This window comes from Pygocentrus nattereri, chromosome 3, assembly GCF_015220715.1.
Source record: "Pygocentrus nattereri isolate fPygNat1 chromosome 3, fPygNat1.pri, whole genome shotgun sequence".
Lineage (NCBI taxonomy): Eukaryota > Metazoa > Chordata > Actinopteri > Characiformes > Serrasalmidae > Pygocentrus > Pygocentrus nattereri.
Genome location: NC_051213.1, coordinates 25,812,611 through 25,826,722, shown reverse-complemented (window position 1 = coordinate 25,826,722; position 14,112 = coordinate 25,812,611). Strand labels below are relative to the sequence as shown.

The 14,112-nt window shown below is 38.1% G+C and overlaps 1 long non-coding RNA gene across 1 annotated transcript; it reads right to left on the bottom strand.

Annotated features, from left to right (window-relative positions):
* Window positions 1-6,561: 6,561 nt before the first annotated feature.
* Window positions 6,562-11,597, bottom strand: LOC108434175. Its single transcript, XR_001858344.2, has 3 exons — window positions 11,368-11,597; window positions 8,666-8,757; window positions 6,562-6,588 (listed from the first exon to the last, which is right to left on the bottom strand). It is a non-coding gene; the product is annotated as an uncharacterized LOC108434175 (long non-coding RNA).
* Between the last annotated feature and the right edge of the window lie 2,515 nt (window positions 11,598-14,112).

Below are 14,112 nucleotides of genomic sequence, written 5' to 3'. Positions count from 1 at the left end.
AATGAAAGACAGACAATATGAGCACATAGTATATTTTATAACCACACACTCTAGAAGTCTCTGTGTGATTGTATAAACTACATTTAAATCTGTTGAAATGAAAAACACATCTTGTCCTGAAGTTCAAAACAGTATAATTGATATGCCTGGCTATTTTAATGTTAAAGATTTATAATTGCTCAGCAATGCAGTGCATAGTAAAATAAATACATTTTCGTGCTGTTTTGAAAATGGCAGTGCATGAACTCTGCAGATCTGGCACAGAGACTGTATCTGGAATACCCAGAGGTTGTATCAGTTTCTTTTCCTCACTAAATGTATGACATTTTCCCTCTTGCATTTTGTTTACAAAAGAAAGTGAAATGCCTTCGAATGGCATTTGTGTCGGGCTGCTCGCTCCTGAACAAAGCAAGCCGTCAACCGCTCAAGGTTTCACTTCCTAATGAACTTCTCTTGGGGCACAATGGCCATGTGGTTGTGAAGACCACAGCAAATTCTCTCTCTCTCTCTCTCTCTCTCTCTCTCTCTCTCTCAACCCTCATTTGGCAAAGACAGGGTTTTTAACACAATTTTTTTTATTCCAAGTTCTGAAGTCCACAGGTCTTGCAACACAAGTCTAAGAACGAGAGAGATTTCAGAGTGTATTAAGCAGTGGTGTTACTCCTAACAGTACCGTGCTGTATTGTGAGTAAATATGACTGAGAAAGTGACCTGTGTATAATCCTTAGTAATATTTGTAAGAAGCCGGATTTGTCTAAATCACATTTTTCATGTTATTTTAAAGCTAATCTCGTTCATGTATTAATGAGCACTTAGGCTCTTCAGGCAATGCGCTCACAAGCACGTTTCTGCTACTTTGATATTTGGGGTAAAAAGTTCAGTTTCTTTTGCTTCATTTGAACCTTGTGGAATTACCGAAAGAAGAAAAAATGAGCAAAGGGAAGAAAGGAGAGAGAAGGCAGTGGGAAGAAACAGACAGCATAGGGTACCTTATTGAGTTTAGTGCTGAGTGATTTTCATTGAGTCTCTTTGCCACCCAGGTCACTCACAAGAACCCCCAGACAGGAATTCCAGTCCAGCTTATCTGAGAGCCCCATCTACACACACAGCCATGACGGGGGGAGTTCAGGAGGTCTGGGGGCGGTGGCTGGGAGGGGTGCATCTAGAAAGCCTGGATAAGGAAAGAAGCAGCCTGGGTAGGAAAATGAACAAACTGGAAAGAAAAAAGAGGAGGCCAAAGATCCAATTTCCCATATTTTAAATTACTGTATTCAGATTTTATTGCAAAACATAAACATCTCAATATAAACTGGATAAATGATCATAGTAAAGAAATATATAAACTAATATGTAACTCTATTTATGGTAATATGATTATTTACAAAGATTTACAACCAAATGAATATAAAGACGCATGCAATAATATTAACAATAAACTTCTATCAGGAAATCTGAGAGATGTATCGTGGCTAATCTCTGTTAGGAGACTACCTGTAAGAACTGCAGTCAGGTGGAGCTGCTATGTAAAGACTATAAAATGTCCCATGCCAAACTGTGACGCTGAAGAAACTTTAGAACACTTTTTATTTGATTGTTATAGATCTAAAGAAACATGGAATAAATTACAAAGCTTAAATATAAATATACAAATGAATATGAAGACAATAGCATATGGATTATTTGGAAACTCTCTCCCAAAACAACAAAAGGAATTATTATGGCTAATCATTTGCATCGTAAAAAGTCAACTGTGGAAAACAAGAACGAGAATGACGATTGATCAAGCTTTTGTGTCCAGTGATGTTGTTTTTAGTCAAATTATACGGGAACTGAAAAGAAGAAGGACTATCGATACAAAAAAACAGGAAGGTAAGAAATGGGATTTTCTGACCTTTTAAAATATAAAGTCTGTAACTGTTTTGATATTTTTTATGTAATGATGATGTTTGTTTGTTAATTGTAAACTGTTATACTTTTTGCTAAAATAAAGTTTCTTTAAAAAAAAAAAAAAAAGAAAGAGGAAGCCTGAGCTTGAGGTAAGCAGTTCTTTTATGTTTACTAACAATTGCTGAATTCTGTCAGAATGATCTGTAGAAAGCGATTAATAAAGGTTCCTGAATGGTTTTTGGTTTGTTCGTAGGGTTGTAGGAAAAACCTTTAATGCAGCCTTTAATTGGAGTAGAGATTCTTCATATTCACACTTTTCATTTACAAAAATGGTGTAGGGGGAATCAAAGGTGATTCTTCTATGGCAGTGTTCCAAATAATCCTATTTGGCACCTTGTAGCTGGAGTTTAGTGTGAGACATGTAGTATAACTCTGAGTACTGAGAGATAACAGATTACTCTCTCTCTCTCTCTCTCTCTCTCTCTCTCTCTCAGGGGGCTGATCAGAATGACCTAATGCTTGATTAGGTCAGTATAACACAGCCACTGTGCGCTAACTGTAGGGTTTGGCCTGCCACAATACTAGCCTTTCTGTTAGCGCTAGCAGTCCAAACTAGCTGAGTAATTGATGGAGCTGAAAATACAGAGTTATTTTTCATTCATTCATTCATTCATTCATTCATTCATTCATTCATTCATGTTTTCATGTCATGTATTGTTTGAAAATAATCTTCACACCTGAATATATCTTCCAATATAAGGATACAAATTTGGACAAATTGCATGATGGTATTTCTTTTTCTTTATCAACCTGAACAACTGTTTAAACTTTAAATGGATCTATATCATGAAAATAAAGAAGATGGTCACAGGAGCCCTTTTTACATGTTGTTGCTCAATCATCTTCATAGTCACAGCCATAACCTGTGCACCGTTGTGTACAACATAAAATTGGATGTGCAAAAATGATTGAGTGTTCTTGTCACTGCATGTGTGAATTTTCCATTGTATGTGTATTGTGAGCATACTTGGCCAATAATACCTGATTTTGATTCACATTCTATTACATTTCATCAGAAGCTTGCTAATTATACTATAATTTATACTATTTGGCTGTGTTTTAGTTAGGATGGTGTTACAAGCAGGTTTGGGTTAGTTACTAAAAAAAAATTAACCCATTACAAAGTATTAATTGCTTCTCTCAAACTGTGATAGGATTGCTCTACTGATTATTTCCTGAGAAAAGTAATCGTATTAAAATGATTAATGTCTAATGCCTAAACTGAGAAAATAGCCAGTAAAACTGACTTTACAAATCAAGTCAGACCTGTTTAAGTGAGGTCGTTGCTCTCTCTTCTTCATCAGTTTATCCATCAGTTTAATGTCAGCGTGATTAGATCGACAGATTGTTTGCAGTGTCATGCAGTCAGCTGCCACACATAGCACACACGAATTACTTACAAGGGCATGAATGACCTATATAGAGGAAATTTGTGTTTTAAATGCATCATGCGTTTCTACAGGAATTAAAACTGTAATGCATTGCATGTTTTGTTGCAGGAAAACATAATCATACTAAAGTAAAGTTTTTTATTCATTGTATCTCTATAGTCACAGAAATAAGCCTGTAAATTTGCCAGTCCCCTGTGCTCCAATGTGTACATCTTGAAAATACCATTCCATAATGTTATTATTTGGAGGTGAATTGTAAATACTGGGAGCAAAGTATTTGTTTAAGGTTGTCCCTCACACAGTCACAGTCACATAATCATATTCAATGTAAAACACAAAGATCTACAAGTACACAGAGGTCCTTGTTTTCCAGAAATGCTGAGAAGAGAGTAAGAAACATTAAAAACAGTGATGTACTCAGTAACGAAGCCACCCAGAACTCAGATATAAAAACATCTTTTACATTGCACAGTTCATCGACACAAAAAAGCAAATGTTTCAGTGCAACCAGGCTGAAGAACAAGTGAGTGTGGAGCAGCGATTTACACTAAAGCAGGTCAAACTGACCCAGAACACAGCAGTAGGCTTAACCTGGTATATTATTCTGAGTCAGCAAGCCTGGGTCAAAAAGTCCAGCAAGCTTCATTTGGAAAGCAAATGCAGCATTCTCACAGTGGGGGTTGGGACAATGCTGCCATAAAAGTTGTTTTATTGCCCAGTTTAAATGACCATATTTTATATGGACAGTGAATGGGGGTGCCCCGCAAACCAAAATTGAAAATGTTAGAAATGTTCAGTGCACCCAGTCATCTCTCGACAAACTTCAAAGGCACAGAAGGCCAAGCTGAACATATTTAATGACTTATTTAAAACAAAGTGCTGTCATTCTTCTATTTCTCTTCTGGAAGCAGCCCAAATGTTGCTTGCATCTGAAACCAGTCTGCACTGTGATTAGACAAAATGAGTTTATGAGTATTAGCTACAGTTATAGGTGTAAATTTTATTATGGATGGATGGATGGATGGATGGATAGATGGTGTTGCTCCAAAATTCTGTAAATCCCTTTGTAATAGCTTATGTGTAATGGAAAACATGTTATTCCTCTAATAAAGACAGCATTTAGTTATATAGCATTGACGTTGTATGTCTAAGGCCAATGTGTAAAACAATGAATATCATAAAAAAGAAAATTGTTAATATTGGTGAATTTTGCATCATCAACCAAAACCATTTATATCCACTGCTGACTTTAGTTTACCTGTTTAGATTGAAGATTATATTTTGCTTATAATTAGGTTAAGAAATGTTTGTATGCTGATCTGAACAGACGACTATAGATCCTTTAAGCATTTTTAGTCGTTTAGCTGCAAAGACCACAACTTTCAGTCATGCATTTATGAGTGTATGAGTGTGTGACTGTGCATGTGTGTGTCTGTGTGTGTATGTGAGGGAGAGAGGGAGAAATATAGAGAGAGGGAGAGTAAAGGATTACCTTTGCGTGCACAATCTGAACTTAGAGTGTTTTAGAGTGATCAGCAATGGCTTTTGAAGTCATGCATCCTCTCTCATTCCTTTGCTTGTGGTGGGGCCGTGACCCTGTGCAGAGGAAGAAGGAGGCGGATTGGCGTGTGAGTGTGGTGTGTATATGTGTTCTCGGGAGAGAACAGAAGAACAGAAACGGTAGAGAGCTGACGATCAGTGTTTCTGACTGGATAACTGATTTGCCCTCATGTTCACCTTTAATCTTCGATGTGGCTGCCCAATGAAGGGGTCACTGGGTGGTACTGCAGGCTTTAACCGAAACGGCTCAGCGGCCTCCACAAATCCCATGTAAGAGTGTGTCACTCACTTACAAACGCACACAAGCAGTTTCCTCCCCTTCAGGGTACTGAGCCAACAAGCAGGCAGTGAAGAAAACAAGAGCTGAGTAGGTTAGAAAGAAAGAAGATGCATTCTTGCCAGTCAAAACACCATATAACATTCGATTTTGGAGCATTTCTATTGGTTGATTTGTCATGAATTTTTCACACAATGTAAACAATAACTGCTGTGCTCAAAAGAAATAGCCAAAAAGGAGGTCCATGAGATACATGATTTTGGACAGTGATGGTATAACATATACATATCTATTTTCTTTACTCAGTATCGGCCTCTTCACAGCTGCACATCTTCTCAGACCCTTAATGCTGATTTTTCATAGTGAAAGGATGGACAGAAACACCTGTGGATTTTTTTCTGAAGCGAGAGTGCACCTTGATTTTCTCCCCTCTCTCAAAGATGAAAGCTTTAAGTGCTGTTTATGGGATGGTGTGACTTTTGATGGTCTACTGGGTCTTGTACGGTTGTTGCAAAGTCCCATTTTCTCTTCATCTTTTAATCATTTTATGAACTCCAGTTTCAGAAATTCCTGTTTTTTTTCACCTGGGATTGTTACAGAAGAAGGAAAAAATAATTCATACCTTCAAATGGAAGATGATAGTATTTCTGTCACTCCATTCATCATGAAACCTAAAAGCTGGCTTTTTCAAATTTGTACAAAAATAGAGTTGAAAGAAACTGAGATACAGCGTTTATAGAAATATGTACAGTGTTTACACTGGACTTTAATTACCATTAGATGATTAGATAATCATGAGACTGTTTAATGGTCATAAAAAGTTGACAGGTTATAGAGCAAAGTCTCAAATGCTTAGTCTCTCAACACATCTTTCCACCGAGAAATGTGATCTTGCTTCCATTAGACAGAACATTCTCTCTCTCTCTCTCTCTCTCTCTCTCTCTCTCGCTGGTGATGTGGAAAAGATTTCCTACACTGAGAGAAAAAAAGCCAATTAAAAATCAAGCAAAAGCCTCATTAGCTCACGTTTCCCTCTGTTACGTATGATTAACACTGGCTGCTTGGTGGTCTTAATAACATTCATGTCTATGCATGTTTGTGCATGTTTGTGTGTTTACACTTTTAATCCTCCTGATTCACTTGTCTAAAGGAAAGTGTTTGCCATCCTACAATCTTAAAATGATGGGGCAAAAAAACACCAACAAACATCACTCTGACCAGAGTGTTATTAGGACAAAAAAGAAAGGCAATACTCCTTGGCATTGGTTTTATTTTTTAAAAATCTAATTCAGTTTTACAAGATACATTGTTTTTTAGACCACATTCATTGCCAAGAATGTCTACATGATAAATGTTTTTATTTGAGCTGAACATGTAGTCAGTGATGTCCTCCTGAGGGTTGTAAAGTATGTGCTGAAAAAGACAGAAACAAATCTTAATAAATGGAGCTTTCTGTATTTTAACAGAAATATCACAGATGTTTCTCAGTGTCTGTATAATGTAATCATTAAGATTTGATGTGAAATGCTCCATTCTAGAGAAACTTACCCAGCCACAATAATCCATATTGGTGGTTTAATGCCCCTAAAACCAACATCACAGAAAGCTATTCATGAAATTGTTACAAACATGCTGCCTGATGCCTGAGCCACTGTCTTACACAAGTTTTGAGAGAAGCCCAAACCATAAGTTTTATAAAGACATTAAATACAAAAATTGCACACTCTAAAAAAAAGATGGCTCCTCAAGGGTTCTATATAGAACACTCAAAAGAACCATGAACACTCAAAGAACTCCATGCATGACTAAAAGGTTATTTGCATGGTGAAATGGTTCTTCAGATAGATGAAGAATGTGCTGTAGATGGTTTTATATAGAATCTTTTTGAAAAGCATTCTACATGGCACAAAAAAGCAGGACACCTTTTAATACTATATAGACCCCTTTTCAAAAAGGTTCTGTATAGAACCATCTTCAGCACTCTGCTACACAAAAAAACTATTTCATGATCCAACAAAACCCTCTAATCATGCAAAGCGTTCCTTTACTAAAGCCTGAACCCTTCAAGAGTTCTCTTTTTTTAAGAATGTAGAGAGGTGCTATACACTCTCAGAAATAAAGATACTAAACTGACCTTCATGGGCACATCTCAGTACCTTCAGTCAGGGAACATAACTGTGCCATAATCCAGTGAAATCATATTTTCTAAGTTGTATTGACTCCACACAACCTGTCTTGTCTCCAGGCTTTTTATTTTACTGTTCTGTTTTAAAAGATTAGGTTATGACAAGGTACAAATATATACTTTTTACCTGGGGAAAACACATATAAGGTATACATTTGGACCTTAAAACCACCGTTGTACCTTTGCAGGAACATTTAAATTTTTTCCAATAGTGTATGGCAAAAGAGGCTCTTTTTCGGATTTATTAAGATTTATTAACTTTACATATTAAACTCAGAAGTTCACTGGTCAATTGGATAGCAAATAAAATCTCTACAATCATGTTGTAGACATTGAGACTCCTGGTTCCTATCACCACTTGGAAATTAAAACCAGTAATGTTCTCCGCTATGAGACATTTCACATCAAATTACTAAATTTAGCATTATGCAGAATTATGAATGGATTATGCTGAATTTTTGCAAAATCAGAAATTTCCCCAACTGACTGATTAAACATTAATTAATCAAACAGATGTGATTTCTGTAGATCACTGAAGGCTGTCAGAATAAAAAATAATAAGGATGGACTAGCGACTTAAATGTGAATAGCCATAAAGACTTTTTATAGGCCATTTTAGCAGGCCATTAATACAGTTAATTTATATATATATGTGTATATACATATATATATATATATATATATATATATAAAAATTAAGCATAATATACAGCTATAGCTAATAGTTCTGTTAAAGGTCTGTGTGGTAAAGTACTGCCACCCATACATTCCTGTCTATTACTGTAGAAATATTTACACATTTTCACAGTACCAATTAGATTATGATCCGGAATTTGAGAGATCTCTGTGCCCGACTAAAAAAGAGCGCACCAAAAAAACCTAAGAAAAGAAGAGCGAGAGAATGTGGATGGAGATTTATAAGATAAAGTGACTGAGAAGTCCAAATTGGGCTGTGGAGCATAGATGGGCTGAAGCTCAGAGAGCAGCCAGATGAAGCAGCTGGGCCATTAGGGCGTCCAGGCAGGAGTGCCCTTTCTTCAAGTTGGCCTAATGGGCCCGCCTGAACTTTCATGTGATAAATGTTGTTTATATTAGGGCTCAGCCCCTTACATTAGTGTCCTTCAAATGCCTCTTGGCCTGGTTGAAGTTCAGCGTTTCTAAATACTTTAGTGCCCTCCTATATAGTGGCTATTATGGCAGTGTTAGGACAGGAGAGGGGAAGGGTAATTGAGCAGGAGTGAGTGTGGAACGCTGTAGTGTGGAGTGGAAAGTATGTGGCCATTGCAGTGACCCAGAGACTCTCACCTGTAAGTAAACTGTTGAGAGCAAACACTGACCCCTATAGGCCTGGTCTTGCAGCTGCACCTGTGTTGGTATTTTGCATCAGAAACTAGTAGCTGGTGATAAAAATGAAAATGAAAATTTTAAAAGATGTAAAATGGTTCATTGTACAGAAACTTACTGATTTTGATTTCTTTACCATGATGATCGGAATCAGGGGTCAGAATGTGTACTATCTATCTATCTATCTATCTATCTATCTATCTATCTATCTATCTATCTATCTATCTATCTATCTATCTATCTATATATCTTGGACATCAGGCAATTAATTTGAAAGCATTTGTTGTAAAAGCCTTCTATGAGGTAGCTTTTACAGGCATTAAACACTTTAGATACCTGGTTCCTAACACTACCACTGTGAACTGTAAGTGTCTGTAGAATGATGCACTCATGTCTTTTTCTTTTTGCACTCAGTGCAATGTAATGCCACACTAACAAGGTCTCTTTGGATCTGTGAATGTAATAAGGTGCAACTCAATCGTGCTGCTGTACTACAATTTTGTTTATGAATAAAACAGTTGCTTTATTTGTAATAGTAGCACAGCTCACCCACAAACTGAAGCATACTTCTGCCTTGCATAATAGACACATAATTACCCTTGACTCAATTCAAGTCAGGTCTTTTTTCCAGGTTCCAAGAGAAAAACAGTGTTATGTGACAATAAAGTGCTCAACATGCTCTCCCTGAGAAACAGGCCAATCTCTCTCTTTTTTTTCATCAGATTGTCTAATGCACCCTGGAGATAGAGCTCTGAGTCAGAGCCAGAAAAAGGCTGAGGTGTTGAAAAGCCTGACGATGCAGCGCGGGTGTGGGACAGGAACAACACGTGCGGTGAGTAAAAAAAAAAAAGCCCATCACAGTCAATCAGGCTGCAGAGGCTAGTGAGGAAACCTCATCCAGCCGGAGTGCAACACGGAACCGCACACACAGCCGCAACACACTACAACACACCACAACACACCACGCCTGCTTCATATGAGCACTTTGATTTGCTTGAAAGGTGCTCCTCCAATCAGGTAGAGAACGTTTCCACAAACCTGTCTGACAGACAAGGGCCAATTCTCTTTACAAGGAACAGCTTAGGTTATTTTAATTTCGACTGGAAACAATTAGGTGCAGCTAAACTTTGGTATTCAGGTTATTTGGAGAGTCGCAAATGTTCCTGCACTCCAGGTGCAAAAGTCAAACTTGGTGGTGATTGACATTTGGGGAGAGAATCCCAGTGGATACATCTTATTTTTCTATATGTGGGTGTGGATGAAATAGAGAGAAGGATTAATTAACAGGAAGGCTAGAACACATGAAAAACAGAGACAGTGGGCCAAAGAGCCTTTCTACTGAGGAATGGCAAGGATGTCGTGTATAAGAATGTAAGAAATGGTTGTACACTATGTTGCTGTCTAAAAACAATGACAACAATAACAAAAAAATGAACTATTTGATGTTTTTTGATATCATTTGAACACGGTGGCTCCCTCTTACATTGCGTGAATCGTTTGAGATATATGGACCAATAGAAATGCTCCAAAATCACTTGGAAAAACCTTTTTACATTCACTTACATTCAAATTTAGTTTTTTCCTTCTCCGATAAAGTTACTATTTTGGAGATACATGTTTTCCTTTAGGCATCAATACTTTGCTCAGATGCTGAATGAATATAGCTTATCCAGTGTGCATGTGTCCTTTCGTAACTGTAAGCTTACTTTATTGCTTGTGAGGTTCTGAACCGTTTATAATAAGGGCTGAGACTGTATTCAATATGTAGGTATATTCCAAAAAGTTTGAAAGCACAATTATGCAAAACCCAGCAGCAAAAGACCAAAAGCTTCACACCATTTACAGTTGTTTAACACATGGACGGCCATAAAACATAAGCTTTTGTCCATGTTTATTCACTGTGAAATAACTTTCGAAAGACATCATTAGATTAATGGGCTATTTAGTCCTGCACAATTCTTACAAGAGCCATGAAAGTGTATCTTTGTATGTGTTGATATTACTTTATATCAGGCCTTTCTTGCTCTTGGCTGTGTTAAAATTCACCAAGAGTCAAACCTTAATCATTTCCACCTGTGAAACTTGAAAACGTCATGCACATCCTAGGACAAACTTCTGTGAACGAAGCATGGCATAGGAAAACACACCTATTCACCTATGATTATTAGTGATAAGGGACTGACCTGTGTTGGCGTGTTACTGTGCTAGGCCACGAATCTTAATTTTTTCCATGTGACAGAGATTTTACTTCATAAGCAGCTGTAACGATGAATTCATCTCGTTAATCTAGCAACAGACTTTATACATACAGTTACATAGATCTTAAAGGATTAGAGGTCCATTCAGCGAGGGATTTTGTGCAAGCTGAGTAAAGTACCGATTAGCTTTCTAACCTTCTTTCTCTGATATGGTTCATGCCCTTTTCAACCCCTCCATTCACCACTCCACTGCTCTGTACAGTTCAGCTTTGAAGGGAGTGTTGAGAAAGTGGAGGTGGCAATGTTTTGAGACTAAATAGTGTAGCCAGAAGATATGTGGCATTCAGTTAAAATGGTACCCTCATGATAAAGTGAATGGCATTTGGCAATGTCTTGCATTCACTGAGTTATATTTCACATAATGTCTTGCTAAGGTCATTGTATGAGCTTGTGTTGATAGATTACCTGATTATTGCCCTCGCTGGAGGAAGCTTAAGTTACGAATGAGCCAATTTCTTCAGCATGAAATCACAGTGTGACCATCCACCTCTCCCTCAAAGTGAGAGAAGCTGACAGGTCAGACAGGTCGTTGGTCATGGGGGAGAGGAGTGGGCCAGGCCAGCTCCCACAGCTCCCAGTTGGTGTTCATTTGGTCCACAGGGGGGCGGGTAGACCAGATTGGCTGAATGCTTGAGATCCTTAGATGTAGTCCTTCAGGGTCTTTCCTCATTCAGTATGCCTGAGCTCTTAATTGTATGACCAAACCAATTGTTCTCTTAATTGAATCCATTTAACCCCTTTCACCTACTCCCCCTCAGGTGTTTCACAGGTGACTAGTTTAAGACCAGTTGAGAACATGATAGCATTACAAACTGACTGAAAGCTCTGGATTACACAATTAGGCAGTGTCATCTCCTTGGATGGCTGTTATGGGAGATGGAAAGTATCAATCTTTAATAGCTGACTTATCTAGGGGTCAATACTCAATCCAAATTTATAATTAAAATTACACGTTGAATTGTTAGTAACATATTTACTAGATTTTTGCTGTTAATCATTGTTAGACCTTAAGCTTTTTTCTTTTGGGGTAATGATATGGGGATTTATGTAACATACCTTCACCATTGCGGACTATAACAAGCCTTGGCTGCTCGTAAATGTGAACATTTGAATATGAAACTGCACACAGGGAAATGACCCTGTGAAATAGCAGAGGTAAAGTTCCCTCCTTAAGATTTACGAGTGCTCAGGGTATAGCCAATACTTTTATTGTGGTATTACGCCAGTTATGGTCAATTGTAGGTGAACGGCAGTAGGGATGGCTTTAAACTTGGGGGGTGGACAGGGGGAAATGTGAAAATTTCCACTAGTTTTCCTCTTCTTAAGTTGTGTTTTACGGTTGACAAATCCTCAGTCAGTTTTCCTCAGTTTCCATCTCTTAATGTCACAAATAGAGCGAGGAGAAGGGCCCTAATGGCTTTGAAGAGGTCATTCCTTTTAAATCCTGAAACACCTGTTAAACTGTTTCATTTGCAGAGTGGCAACATTAATTCCTCATTTTGATGAATTCTCAAGCCCACAGCATGTTCAAGAACAGAGGAGCCAGAGAACTCCATTATTGTAAGACATTTCAAGAAAGAAATCCCTCCAATGGAATACAAAAAGCAGTTCTGGCCAAGGTTTGTTTTCACCTGAAGCAGCCATTTGTCTTGGCATGTGCCCAACTTTAAACCACTGTGTATGTTTCTATGGTCTCAGAGGGCTTGTGTGTGTACCACAACCACTTAATGTGGTGGGAGAGCTGAAGATCTCCATAACAATCTTGAAATTGTAAAACCACACCATTTCCTTGCACTATGGTTAACACAAGAAAAACATATTTTCCTTAAGTAGGTACCATCCAGTGCAGTCGAGAGAATATCAAACTGTCAGCCAACTTCCCAAAAAATCTCACCGTTTTTCTTTCACTTTAATAGATTTTGAGTATTGCATTCAACATAGCTTATATTTGATTCATTTTTTGGTGGCTTTTCATGAAACGATTTCAGGATTGTACTCTCTCTTAGACGCTAAAACACCCGAGGCTGCAGAGCTGGATCTCGTCTCCTTGTGGCTCAGACAAAGAGCAGAAGAGTAGTGCTCTAATTCCTGGCTCAGCGTCACTCGCCTGCACAGTGGCAGATCTGAAGTGTCCAGCGCATTCCTCGCACCTCGTTTAGAAGAACAGGATGGAGCAGGATTAGGGGGCATGTTTGAGGTGAGTTGTTACACAACAAAAGAGAAAGAAATAAAGCTTGAAAGCCTCCTCAGTTTAGGAATCTTGCTAATGGGCTTGAGTCCAGATAAAATTTTTGCTATAGACCTAAAGAAGTTAGGGATTTACAGCATGGAATATAAAAGTGAGTCAGTGCATGCGCTTGTAGGAAGTGTTCAGTGTCCCTGTGACTTACTGGAAGTGGTAGCAAGGTTCGAATGTTATCAGTATATTGCACAACACTATCAATCATGCCGAACCTAATACAAAACAGCCACTTAATCTCATTAATATATTTATTATATGCAACCAAAACACTGGCTGTGATATGTGGGCCAGCTTGCAGGACTTCTTATTTTTTATATGACATTGGTGAGATTGCTGCCCTTCATGTGACTGGGAGGAAAAAAAAAATCTAGAACAACTGGCTGGCAAATTCTGAAAAGATGTCTATGTAAATCTGTACTGGACTGAAAAGTAATCTTTATGACCTTGCTGAAAAAAAACTAGCACAGACCACAGGAATTCATGCAGGCCTAAGCTGGTTTGTGCAAGTCTAGCAATGTCTGGTCTGGTACTGGTTTAGTTGGTCACCCAAAATGGCCATGCTGGTTGGCCAGCATATCAGCATCAAAAACAACAACACAACATATGCTCATTTTGCAGGTGACCAGCCATGCTAGTCTACACTGTTTTCTTCTAGCATGGGGTATTAGCATGGGGTGTAAAATAAGCTTTGGTTCAAAGTTCATGAGTGCATTAGTAAATTCATTCTATACTATCTGCTGTAAGATACTGTGTGACCAGCGTGTAGTGGGCTTTATGACGATTTATGGTTGCCACCCATGTCCTAGATTTTGGTTATCTTTTCAGGATAACATGAATTCCATTCCTGGACACATTCTACCATCCCAGAATCCATGCATTTTCATATCATCACTGTTCAAAGAAACATG